The 12,484-nt window shown below is 39.0% G+C and overlaps 1 protein-coding gene across 6 annotated transcripts in view; it reads left to right on the top strand.

Annotated features, from left to right (window-relative positions):
* The window catches only part of BMPR1B (bone morphogenetic protein receptor type 1B), a 418,867-nt gene that overhangs the window by 359,253 nt on the left and 47,130 nt on the right, over positions 1–12,484 (top strand). The window lies entirely within an intron of this gene.

Below are 12,484 nucleotides of genomic sequence, written 5' to 3'. Positions count from 1 at the left end.
TTATTCCTAGGTATTTTATTCTTTTTGTTGCAATGGTAAATGGGAGTGTTTCCTTAATTTCTGTTTCAGAAATGTTTCATCATTAGTGTATAGGAATGCAAGAGATTTCTGTGCATTAATTTTGTTTCCTGCAACTTTACCAAATTCATTGATTAGCTCTAGTAGTTTTCTGGTGGCATCTTTAAGATTCTCTATGTATAGTATCATGTCATCTGAAAACAGTGACAGTTTTACTTCTTCTTTTCCAATTTGTATCTCTTTTATTTCTTTTTCTTTTCTGATTGCTTCCAAAACTATGTTGAATAATAGTGGTGAGAGTGGACATCCTTGTCTTGTTCCTGATCTTAGAAGAAATACTTTCAGTGTTTCACCATTGAGAGTGGACATCCTTGTCTTGTTCCTGATTTTAGAGGAAATGCTTTCAGTTTTTCATCATTGAGAATGATGTTTGCTGTGGGCTTGTCATATATGACCTTTATTATATAGAAGTAGTTTCCCTCTATGACCACTTTCTGGAGAGTTTTTATCATAAATGGGTGTTGAATTTTGTCAGAAGCTTTTTCTGCATCTGTTGAGATGATCATATGGTTTTTATTCTTCCATTTGTTAATATGGTGTATCACATTGATTGATTTGCATATATTGAAGAATCCTTGCATCTCTGGGATAAATCCCACTTGATCATGGTGTACGATCCTTTTTATGTGTTGTTGGATTGTGTTTGCTAGTATTTTGTTGAGGATTTTTGCATCTATATTCATCAGTGATATTGGTCTGTAATTTTCTTTTTTTGTAGTGTCTTTGTCTGGTTTTGGTATCAGGGTGATGGTGGCCTCGTAGAATGAGTTTGGGAGTGTCCCTTCCTCTGCAATTTTTGGAAAAGTTTGAGAAGGACGGGTGTTAGCTCTTCTCTAAATGTTTGATAGAATTCACCTGTGAAGCCATCTGGTCCTGGACTTTTGTTTGTTGGAAGATTTTAAATCACAGTTTCAATTTCATTACTTGTGATAGGTCTGTTCATATTTTCTGTTTCTTCCTGGTTCAGTCTTGGAAAGATACCTTGCCAAGAATTTTTCCGTTTCTTCCAGCTTGTCCATTTTATTGGCATAGAGTTGCTTGTAGTAGTCTCTTAGGATGCTTTGTATTTCTGCTGTGTCTGTTGTAACTTCTCCTTTTTCATTTCTGATTTTATTGATTTGAGTCCTCTCCCCCTCTTTCTTGATGAGTCTGGCTAATGGTTTATCAATTTTGTTTATCTTCTCAAAGAGCCAGCTTTTAGTTTTATTGATCTTTGCTATTTTCTTTGTTTTTATTTCATTTATTTCTGCTCTGATCTTTATGATTTCCTTCCTTCTGCTAACTTTGGGTTTTTTTTTTGTTCTTCTTTCTCTAGTTACTTTAGGTGTAACGTTAGATTGTTTATTTGAGATTTTTCTTGTTTCTTGAGGTAGGCTTGTATAGCTATAAACTTCCCTCTTAGAACTGCTTTTGCTGCATCCCATAGGTTTTGGATCGTCATGTTTTCGTTGTCATTTGTCTCTAGGTATTTTTTGATTTCCTCTTTGATTTCTTCAGTGCTCTCTTGGTTATTTAGTAATGTATTGTTTATCCTCCCTGTGTTTGTGTTTTTTTCCCTATAATTGATTTCTAATCTCATAGCGTTGTGGTCAGAAAAGATGCTTGATATGTTTTCAATTTTCTTAAATTTACTGAGGCTTGATTTGTGACCCAAGATGTGATCTATCCTGGAGAATGTTCTGTGCACACTTGAGAAGAAAGTGTAATCTGCTGTTTTTGGATGGAATGTCTTATAAATATCAATTAAATCTATCTGGTCTATTGTGTCATTTAAAGCTTGTGTTTCCTTATTGATTTTCTGTTTGGATGACCTTTCCATTGGTGTAAGTGAGGTGTTAAAATTCCCCACTATTATTGTTACTGTCAATTTCCTCTTTTATAGCTGTTAGCAGTTGCCTTCTGTATCGAGGTGCTCCTATGTTGGGTGCATATGTATTTATAATTGTTATATCTTCTTCTTGGATTGATCTGTTGATCATTACATAGTGTCCTTCCTTTTCTTTTGTAACATTCTTTATTTTAAAGTGTATTTCATCTGATATGAGTATTGCTACTCCAGCTTTCTTTTGATTTCCATTTGCATGGAATATTTTTTTCACCCCTCACTTTCAGTCTGTATGTGTCCCTAGGTCTGAAGTGGGTCTCTTGTAGACAGCATATATATGGGTCTTGTTTTTGTATCCATTCAGCAAGTCTGTGTCTTTTGGTTGGAGCATTTAATCCATTCACGTTAAGGTAATTATTGATATGTATGTTCCTATGACTGTTTTCTTAATTGTTTTGGGTTTGTTTTTGTAGGTCCTTTTCTTCTCCTGTGTTTCCCACTTAGAGAAGTTCCTTTAGCATTTGTTGTAGAGCTGGTTCGGTGGTGCTGAATTCTCTTAGCTTTTGCTTGTCTGTAAAGCTTTTGATTTCTCCATCAAATCTGAATGAGATCCTTGCCGGGTAGAGTAATCTTGGTTGTAGGTTCTTCCCTTTCATCGCTTTAAGTATGTCATGCCACTCCCTTCTGGCTTGTAGAGTTTCTGCTGAGAAATTAGCTGTTAACCTTATGGGAGTTCCCTTGTATGTTATTTGTCGTTTTTCCCTTGCTGCTTTCAGTAATTTTTCTTTGTCTTTAATTTTTGCCAATTTGATTACTCTGTGTCTTGGCGTGTTTCTCCTTGGGTTTATCCTGTATGGGACTCTCTGCACTTCCTGGACTTGGGTGGCTCTTTCCTTTCCCATGTTAGGAAAGTTTTCAACTGTAATCTCTTCAGATATTTTCACAGGTCCTTTCTCTCCGTCTTCTCCTTCTGGGACCCCTATGATGCGAATGTTGTTGTGTTTAATGTTGTCCCAGAGGTCTCTTAGGCTGTCTTCATTTCTTTTCATTCTTTTTTCTTTATTCTGTTCCACAGCAGTGAATTCCACCATTCTGTCTTCCAGGTCACTTATCCGTTCTTCTGCCTCAGTTATTCTGCTATTGATTCCTTCTCATGTAGTTTTCATTTCAGTTATTGTATTGTTCATCTCTGTTTGTTTGTTCTTTAATTCTTCTAGATCTTGGTTAAACATTTCTTGTGTCTTCTTGATCTTTGCCTCCATTCTTTTTCCAAGGTCCTGGATCATCTTCACTCTCATTATTCTGAAATCTTTTTCTGGAAGGTTGCCTATCTCCACTTCATTTAGTTGTTTTTCTGGGGTTTTACCTTGTTCCTTCATCTGGTACATAGCTGTCTGCCTTTTCATCTTGTCTGTCTTTCTGTGAATGTGTTTTTTGTTCCACAGGCTGCAGGATTGTAGTTCTTCTTGCTTCCGCTGTCTGCCCTCTGGTGGATGAGGCTATCTAAGAGGCTTGTAGAAGTTTCCTGCTGGGAGGGACTGGTGGTGGGTAGAGCTGGCTGTTGCTCAGGTGGGCAGAGCTCAGTAAAACTTTAATCCGATTGTCTGCTGATGGGTAGGGCTGGGTTCCCTCCCTGTTGGTTGTTTGGCCTGAGGTGACCCAACACTGGAGCCTACCCGGGCTCTTCGGTAGGGCTAATGGCAGACTCTGGGGGGGCCCAAGCCAAGGAGTACTTCCCAGAACTTCTGTTGCCAGTGTCCTTGTCCCTTGGTGAGCCACAGCCACCCCCCACCTCTGCCGATGACCCTCCAACACTAGCAGGTAGGTCTGTTTCAGTCTCCTATGGGGTCACTGCTCCTTCCCCTGCGTCCCGACGTGCACACTACCTTGTGTGTGCCCTCCAAGAGTGGAGTCTCTGTTTCCCCGAGTCCTGCTGAAGTCCTGCAATCAAATCCTGCTAGCCTTCAACGTCTGATTCTCTAGGAATTCCTCCTCCCATTGCCGGACTCCCAGGTTGGGAAGCCTGACATGGGGCTCAGAACCTTCACTGCAGTGGGTGGACTTCTGTGGTCTAAGTGTTCTCCAGTTTCTGAGTCACCCACCCAGCAGTTATGGGATTTGATTTTATTGTGATTGCGCCCCTCCTACCATCTCATTGCAGCTTCTCCTTTGTCTTTGCATGTGGGGTATCTTTTATGGTGAGTTCCAGTGTCTTCCTTTTGATGATTTTTCAGCAGTTAGTTGTGATTCCAGTGTTCTCGAAAGAGGGAGTGAGAGCATGGCCTTCTACTCCGCCATCTTGAACCAATGTCTGTTCGTCAGTTTTTCGCTGTGAAATAAGCATCCTTAAAGTCACAGTGATTCTTACCACTGAATACATTTATTATTTCACTCCTGTGTCTTCCTGTGGGTTGCAGCTGTGCTGGGCTGTGCTGGCCTGGGTGGGCTTGGCTTCCGGCCTGCTGCCAACATTTCTTCATTCTTCTTGGACTGGCAGCTACCAAGGGCATATTGTTTGTTTGTTTGTTTTAATAAACAAACAAGCAAACTAATTAATTAATGACTGCATTGGTTCTTCGTTGCTGCACGCGAGCTTTCTCTAGTTGCAGTGAGTGGGAACTATTCTTGGTTGTGGTGCGCGGGCTTCTCATTGCAGTGGCTTCTCTTGTTGCAGAGCTTGGGCTCTAGGCACGTGGGCTTCAGAAGCTGTGGCTCGTGGGTTCTAGAGTGTAGGCTCAGTAGTTATGGCGCATGGGCTTAGTTGCTCCACAGCATGTGGGATCTTCCCAGACCAGGGATCAAACCCGTGTCCCCTGCATTAGCAGGCAGATCCTTAATCACTGCACCATTAGGGAAGCCCCAAAATTCTTTCTCAAATGAATTTGAGGGAGGAACCTTTTAAAGCTTCTGCTTGTGTTATGTCCTCTAACATTCCATTTACCAAATCAAGTGACATCCTCAAGCTCAAAGTGAAAGGGAAGCCATGGTTAGGGTGTGGCATGAAGAATTGAGAACAATAATAGGACAACCTAATCTACCAGAGTAGATTAGCCTTGAGACTTGAATGCTTGGGTAAAGGAGGCTCTCCCTAGGAAACTCGGAATTAGCAGTGAAGCAGTGAGTATAGTGTCGCTGAGGCCAAGTTTACTGAGGGAGGAAGAAGTAAGGTCAGCCATATTAGATGCTGTTAGGAGAAGAACTGAAATCCAGCCATCAGATTTATTGACCTTGATAACTGCAGTTTAGAAATATTTAATGTGGAAGTAGATATGGAGGGCAGATTGAAATGGGTTGTGAATTGTGTGGTTTCCAACCTTTGATTTATAATAGCAAAGAAGAAGAAAAGAAAAATACAACAAAGCCAGCAATCAGTAACAATGGAACCCCTCAAAAAACGTTGGTATACCATGATAGCATGCATCGGTTAACTTGTAGAAGTCAACAGAAAACTAATATTTATTGAGCTTTTTTACTACTAGCACGCTTACTTTCACCTATCTTTTTTTTTGTTTTTTTTTTTTTTTTTTTTTTTTTTTTGCGGTACGCGGGCCTCTCACTGCTGTGGCCTCTCCCGTTGCGGAGCACAGGCTCCGGACGCGCAGGTTCAGCAGCCATGGCTCACGGGCCCATCCGCTCCGCGGCATGTGGGATCCTCCCGGACCAGGGCACGAACCCGTGTCCCCTGCATTGGCAGGCGGACTCTCAACCAGTGCACCACCAGGGAAGCCCCACTTTCACCTATCTTTAATCATCACAGCACTCCTCTAAAGAATGTAGCATTATCTGTACTTCCCAGGTGAGAAATCTGAGGCTCTGAGAGGTTAAGTAATTTTTAGTAGGTCACTCAGTGTTCATGCCCAAATGAGTGAAAAGAAATTGTGGCCCAGTTTACAAAGTACTGAATTTTTGACAAACAGCTAACCCCTGACTCTCGAGCAAAAATATTCATTCTTGAGTAAACTATACATACATTTTTCTAACGAGGGATTGACTCCAGTTGAGTCTCCTGTGAGCTGAGGTCAGTCATGTCTGAATCACAGGGCTGGTTTTTGTTCCTGTGCCCCTAGACCTAAATAGGTCCAGGCCTTTCTACCTCCATTCCTATAAGCACTCCAAATCAGCACTGGTCAAAGTTTTTTCCCCCAATAAGTTGTGCACTGATACTTTCTAAACTACAATAAAAATGAATTACTAGGAAAATTAATTTAAAAATACCTACAAATTGCATGCTTCATTTTTCTATTGTCTGTTAATTAAGTTCAACAGAGCTAAATTTATTGCAGTATATACAAGTTTCAATTTCTGTATTAACATACTCACAGACCAGTAACAAGTAGTTTGCAAGGGAACACACTTTGAGTAATACTGCACTAAATCTTGCACTTCTAGGTAAAACAGTTCTAAAGACAATGGTGTGCTTGCTTGGGGCTTAGATAAGGGCTGGTACCAGGCAGATTGTAGCCAAGCTGGGTGTCCTAGGTAGATCTCATGCTCATTACCACTCCCACTTTCCTGGAGAGAATAATCCAAAAAGTGGCCCAAATCAGAATTGCATCATACCTAAAAGAGATTCTGAAATCCCACATGATAATTCAGAGAACATATACAAAGTTTAGAGGGTTTTGGTTTTTTAAAAAAAATACTTATTTATTTGGTTGTGCCGGGTCTTCGTGGCAGCAGGCAGGCTACTTAGTTGCTGCATGCATGTGGGATCTAGTTCCCTGACCAGGGATCGAACCCAGGCCCCCTGCATTGGGAGCGCAGAGTCTTATCCACTGTGCCACCAGGGAAGTCCCTTTTTTTTTTTTTTTAACTTTTCATGAGTACCATCAATCACTTTACCAGCCAGCATTCTTATTGGAATGTTGATCATGTCATTCTTGTCCTTGATTCCTATCAGGTGCAGATGTGTCTGCTTCCAATATCCATGCCATTTACATTGCCTAATGGCGTGCATATTAGAGGCTGTACTACAAATATATCATGCTGAATACAATGTTATAACCATTTTTTAATATCCATAATTCAAAATAAGAGGCGAAGCCGTTGTTCAGTCTCCCTCATTATAATATCTATTTCTAAATATTTACCTTTCTAGGTGTTACTTTTCATGGTGTATCCTTCTTATTCCATTTCCAGATTCTATTCCTAGGACCTCAGACTCTCACTGCATGCCTTGAAAGCTGCATCGTCTCCTTAATAATTCTTTGTGTATGACTTTCAACATGCCAGTGTTTTGTCTTGTTTTCCTGTCCTAACAGGCGTAATCTCAGCCTTGATGATTCTTTTCTGTATAGAATTCGGTCCTACTTTATGTATCCTTCCTTGTTTTACGTGATGTTGTCTGTGACAGTCATTTTTGTCCCTTTCTCACCACCTCCCTCAAGTTCTCCTCTCTCATACAAGTCTATCCAGTTCTGAAAATTTTTTTACTCTCTTTCAAGGTAATTTTTAAAACTTCCTCATTTATCTTATTGGGTTCTGACCCAAAATTCTACCTGGGCAGTTTTCAGGGTTTGTAGGTGTAATAAATCACATTGGATGATTGCATGAAGGATGTGCACATGACACCAGGTGCCTAAATGAGAAATTTGATAAGTCTCCACCTGTATCCTGAAGAGTCAAAGGCGGCAGAAGGGAAGGCTTAGGGGCTCAATAGGAAGTGAACAATATACAGCTCTTCACAACTATACATAGAGAACGATCGAAGGTTTTTGAGCAGGAAGGAAAATGTAAGATTTATCAGGCAATGCTGTACAGAGCCCTTATACGGAGTTTGTATTAACCCAGAGCTTCTAAACCTGCATGCAGTGGTATGCGCTTTTAGAGAGGTACTTCTGACCCAGGTCTCAGAGTGTTTAAAGTGAGCATTCTTCTCATTTGTTTGTACATCTTCTATTCATCTAGTTTATTCCACTGTTGCCCAGGCCATCCGAACATTGAGCTTTATGATCTTTTTTTTTTTCCAGTAGAAGATGTTGAGTTAAAATCATTTCATTTATGAGAATGGTGGGTCCTTCTTTAGAACTTATACTTCAGTTGGATGAGGATATGGTTTCAACTTCACTTATGAAGTCTTTTATAAGGAATAACTCTGCTTTGTGGCTCTCAGTTATAAGTGATACTTAAATGGGTCCATTTGCTGTTGGACTTAATAGGAAGTGAACATTGTAGGGCTCTGTACAGTCATACATAGAGAACCATTGAAGATATTTGAGCAGGAAGGAAAATAAGATTTATCAGGCATTGCTGTGAGGAATGGGCTAGAGTCTTGAGAGAGAAGAGGGGGCTTCCTGCCTGAAGGCTGTCAGAGTAGTCTAGGTGAGAGGTAGGGAGGGTCTGCACAGGGTGGTGGAGGTGAGACTATGCAAATGCTTGTTTAACATAAAAAGTGAGACAAGCTCAAAAAATCTTGTATCTCCTACGAAAAATGAACAAAAGTGAACAAAATGCTCAGTCACTTGGTGTGGTTGCCAGAGAAGGATGTATGATAGTTACTTTCTTGAGGTTGAAGTAAAAAGGCCTCTCACATTGGAACCTCATCATTAGTGTTGCAACTTCACCTTCCCCACAGTGCTATGACCTCTCAGAGGAAAAACCAGAGAAGGGGAGCAGTGGTAGTCATATCTATTTTACCCTCTTTCCCTCTACTACTATGGGAACCCACTCACCTAAGATAGGAGAAAAAAACAAATATAAACCTTAGGGTTCTGTTACTCTGGTCATTACCTTTGCATAACATTCTTCTTTGCCTTTTCCCCCCAGTCAGTAGAAAGCACTTGATTAGCTGGTGATTTCTGTCCCTCCTGCTTGAAGTTGAACCACTTTGTTTTTCCTAGAACTGGTTCATAGATGTTGAGCTCCTCGAAAGCAAAGGCTGCATCTTCCTCACCCTTGCTTCTCATCATCCAACTCAGTCTGAGGCATAGTATGCTTAGTAAATGTTTGTAAAATTACCTATTTGTTAACAAAGCTCTAAGCAGCTTACAGCTGTTTTAGTTAACTGACTAAAATCTACATGATTTAAATAGCAACTCTAAAAGTTGTATGTATCTTTCAATTTACCTGTGACAGAAACTTTGAAAACTTTGTTTGTCCCCTTCAATGTGAAATAGATATTTTAGAAGACAGTGTTCTCAAGGACCTGTTTATAATTGACCTAAAACAAGAACCCTTTCAAATAGATTCTGACTGAAACGTAAAAGAAATTTACGAATTCTAGTATTTCTTACATACTGGAAGAAAAAGTGGAATAAATAATTTGATTCAGTTTGATCGGAATAAATAAATTGATTGGTATAGAGAACAATTAATCCCTGTGTGCAGATGCACTTGAGCAAGTATCCATTTATTTAATGAGTTTTTGTCAAGAGCAAAATTTTAAGCTATTTAATAACTAAATAATAATTTTGAGTTATTTAATAATTTTTAGATTATTTTGTTAGTGCTCTAAAATTTCCTATCACCCTGATTGGATAGATCAGATAAACTCTTTTTAACTAATACTTAAAAAAATTATCTTATAGTTAAAATAATCTTTATAAAGATCAAAATTAGTTAGAAGAAAACTTCTACAACAGTCCCTTCTCAACTGTGGTGGTTATTGTTTCTGGACAGTCCTGGGGTTTACAATAAAGAAGCATAAGATCTTAGTGGAAACATAGAGTTAAAGGGACCAAAACTTGGGTGAACATTATAAACCCTGTACTCACTCTACAATGAATGAGTTGGGGCCCAGAAGACTGTTCATAAACCCATTTGACCCCAAATGAAAACGGGCAGAACTTTCGGGCTCCGGATGCACGTCCACCTAAAGAGTATTATTTGGTTCCTCAAAGCTTTAAACTAAGTATATCCCTTTCTTACTTGCTAGTAAATGTTCACTTGGGCACACTGAAGATCTCTTGAGGCAGTTTATCCCTGCTGATCTCTCAAGATGTTCCAGGCACTCCTTTGCCTTTGGAATACTGGGCAGATTCAAGGAGTCATGAAACTGTAGACCAATCCAAGGGTTGTAACCGAAGTTTTATTATCAACTACTTTGACCTCATATGACCTTTTCATTTTCAAATGCTTTGCTTTTTCATGGATTAGCATTGTGTTGAGAGGCGTTCAGTACTGATGACTGATCATGTTCCTATGCAACTGTTCTGTTTTGTCAATTACTTTACCTATAACCCAGGGGCAGAATTTTTGAAATGTACGTTGTCTTTTATTGAAGTATAGTTGATTTACAATATTATATTAGTTTTATGTGTACCACATAATGATTCTGTATTTTTATAGATTATACTCCATTTAAAGTTATTAAAAAATAATGGCTGAATTTCCCTGTGCTGTACAATATATCCTTGTGGATTATTTATAAATGGTAGTTTGTACCTCTTATTCGCCCACCCCTACATTGCCTCTCCCCCCTTGTCTTCTTTTAAAATTCATAATCATTACTGTAATCAAATGATTCATCCTGCGTTCATGTATACATCTCACTACTTTCAATTTTGTTTAAAATTATTTCAACTTTTGCTTCCTTCATCATTCTTCATCTCTTCTTGTTACCACTTTCAACACTCGGGGGATGTTGGGGTAATAATCTATATAAAACATTTAAAAACTATGCTTAAATATGGCAACCAGCAACAAAAGGTTCAAATAAGCCCATGGTTAAGAGGTGAATGGCTCATAGCGATGGGTGACGTGGATCAGCTTTGACTCCAGAGCGTAGCTGTGTTTACCTTTGTGCTTGCTCGAGAGTTGAAAGTTCTCAAGTAATTCTTAAGCTTCTGTAAGTGTACTGCGGGTTTCCAGTTAATGTCCCTTAGTAGCTAGCAATTTCAGTAAGAAGCTTATAAATTATTTTTGCTTTCTTGTCAGTAATATGCACTTGAAATGGTTCTCTTACCTCTTTGCTTGTCCTCCAACTACATATTTGAGTTCCTATCCAAATTTATGACTTATGGGACACCAACTCTTCTTTCCAGGGTCTCTCTCCCTCTCCATCCCCTCTTTTTTAAATTTAGTTTTCATTGAAGTAACATTGGTTTATAACATTATATAAGTTTCATGTGTGCAACATTTTATTTCTACTTCTGTGTACATTACAGCGTACTCTCCACCAAAAATGTAGTTTCCATCCTCTCTTTTTATTCTTAGCTCCCCCCACTTCACAGGTGAGGGAGTGCATTTTTAAAGCTTGAATTTACTCTTCCTGATGTTTCTTTATATTTCCCAGGACATTGTGACAGTAGCCTGCCAACAGCTTTACCAGCTTTCTCTCTTCTTTCTTGATTCTTCAAGTTGCCTAACAGTACATTTCTGTATTCTCAGATTTTGATTTAAGGAGGCCTCCTGATTAAGGAGAAATTAGTCTTTTTAGATTTAACCTGTTGTATCAAACTTTTCTAGCTGCTCTATGATTTCCTAGTGTCAGAAACTTAAACTGACTTTATTCCTAACTCCTGAATTTTACTTTTGATGAGAAGTGTAAGTTATACATATAGTCCAAATGTATAGGAAAGGGATAAAAAAAAATCACATGGGTATTGTTTGCTTATATTGTTTAAAGTAAATTTCTAAGGGACAGGTCTTTTATTTATTGCCTTTGGCGTTTACATGCTTTAGATTTTCATAGCGATTTCAGTACATTGGCTAAAAAGCCCCAAAGAATTTAGAGCATGGGCTGTTCCAAGGCAGTCTTTCTCCTACAGCAATATTCATGCATTTGACCTTAGTCTAACAAAGAGATTTATTATCATTGGCCGTTCCTAGCCATTCATTAGTATGTTTGAACTTTGCTGTGCTAGTTCTTATAAACTGAGGCGTTTTGGATCGCTTGAGGCTTACAAACCAAGTAAACAGTTCTAAGGGTGTTGATGATAACTGACGCGCTAATGTATGGCAGAATGCCGCTACCACTAACATAAAATAGACCAACACACAAATCACGGCTATCACCATGCTCAGAGCTCTCTTCCCATGACCTTTCAGGACTATGTTGTCACATCTATGTTGGGTGCCGAACGTGCATATATATGAGAGAAAGATAGATAGTACTTTAGTACTTTAGTTCTTTATTTCTTAGACATGCAGTAGTGGTTTATGACTTATATTGGGCGTCTGTGGGTGTTTATCACCCGAGCTTGTGAAGACAGTAGTGTCTGTTTATAAATAGTTCTACATATAATAGTCCTTGGTTTTCATTTTTAATCCCTGTGGAAATGAAGCAAGAAGTCCTTGATTCAAGGCTTGATTCTGTAACTGTTTTGTTTTGTGACCTTGTACAAGTTTGTTAGACTCTCATAACTTTAATTTACCCATTTGTAAAATAGAAATAATACCACTTCTCATTGTTGTTGAGAGGATTAAATGAGGTAGAATAAGTGAAAGTTCTTTTCAATGTAGAAAACCAGACAGAAATGAAAAGTATTGTTTCTTTGCCTTACCATGATCTTGTTAAAAACCCTTCTTTCTGCTGTCCATCCTTACCCCACACCCAAATAAGACAACCACAAAGCCTGATGTTTTCATATGCCTGCCCGGAAGCAGAGGGTACCACATGGCAGAATCTTACTCACTTCACTT

Source organism: Tursiops truncatus, chromosome 5 (genome assembly GCF_011762595.2).
Source record: "Tursiops truncatus isolate mTurTru1 chromosome 5, mTurTru1.mat.Y, whole genome shotgun sequence".
In the NCBI taxonomy this organism is placed as follows: Eukaryota; Metazoa; Chordata; class Mammalia; order Artiodactyla; family Delphinidae; genus Tursiops; species Tursiops truncatus.
This window is presented reverse-complemented; position numbering and strand designations above follow the sequence as displayed.